Below are 1,148 nucleotides of genomic sequence, written 5' to 3'. Positions count from 1 at the left end.
TACACACACACACACACACACACACACTCCCAAACACTCTCTCACACACACACACACACACACAAAAACTCCTTAAAAGGACAATTATATTAGTGCATATGATGCATATTTCAGGTCTTCTGAAGTCATATGATAGATTTGTGTGTTGAACAGACTGAAAAATAAGTTTAAAGGCTCTTGAGTTTAAATTAATTTCATTATTGACTATTTTGAGGATGATTTTATGGTGTATTTGTTTTGAAATGATCACTATGAACTGTTGTTGCGTGGAAAAGAGCAAGGGTTGGTAACTTTGATTTTTCTGGATGAACTATTCCTGTAATATTGAGAGTGTTGTGTTCGATCTGAATGTTATATGGCAGAAATAGAGAGAGAGACAAATAGAGAGAGAGAGGTAAAGCATTAATGTGATCAGTCATTACAGTCCCCTTTGCCTCTGCACTCTCTTAAAGGTCCCGCTTAACATCTGAAGCAGCTTTAGAAATGCCAGTGTAAGTGTTAATGAGCCTAAAGGGACAATCTGTATCCGTCTGCAGGGAACGTCTGGTCAGGAGCTTCAGCTTGCTTCCCTGCTGGATAAAAAAATAAACCTAAGGATGTTAGCTGGTATTTTATTTTATTTTATTTTATTTTATATTTTGTTTTGTTTTGTTTTTTGTTTTGCTATTTTATTTTATAAAATAATTCAAATAAAATACAATTATTTTATTTTATTAAAATATTTGTTTTAATATGCAAATATTTAATTTTTAATATAAAAATATTGATAAAATAAACATTTATTCATTTAAAAGAGACATATTATGCCCCTTCAGGGCTCGCAAAATTTCAAAATCGCTGGTAGCAGACATTCTTCAGATTTTGGTAGCCCAAAATGAATTTAAGTAGCCCGTAGACATCGGCTGAACTTCACTGCGGACAAATCAGCATGATTAAAAACTGGTAGCATATAGGGATGTAACGATTCACTCAACTCCCGATGCGATTCACGATACTGATTTCACAATACAATTTTCTCACAATTTTTCTTTTTAACAAAATGAGATTTCAGTCAAATTATAAACGAAAAGGTGTCCTTTTATTATTTCTCCAACAAAATTCTGCACATTTCTTTGTGAAATTGAAATATGTCAAATAATAAAACTAAC

The 1,148-nt window shown here is 32.2% G+C and overlaps 1 protein-coding gene across 4 annotated transcripts in view; it reads left to right on the top strand.

Annotated features, from left to right (window-relative positions):
- Positions 1-1,148, top strand: part of LOC107726930 (cyclin-dependent kinase 14) — a 166,377-nt gene that overhangs the window by 26,509 nt on the left and 138,720 nt on the right. The gene's annotated exons all lie outside the window — the stretch shown is intronic.

The sequence above is a fragment of the Sinocyclocheilus rhinocerous genome, unplaced genomic scaffold (genome assembly GCF_001515625.1).
Source record: "Sinocyclocheilus rhinocerous isolate Xijiao unplaced genomic scaffold, SAMN03320098_v1.1 scaffold2471, whole genome shotgun sequence".
NCBI classification, from domain to species: domain Eukaryota; kingdom Metazoa; phylum Chordata; class Actinopteri; order Cypriniformes; family Cyprinidae; genus Sinocyclocheilus; species Sinocyclocheilus rhinocerous.
The sequence above is the reverse complement of the archived record's forward strand: the minus strand, read 5'-3'. Positions and strand labels throughout refer to the sequence as shown.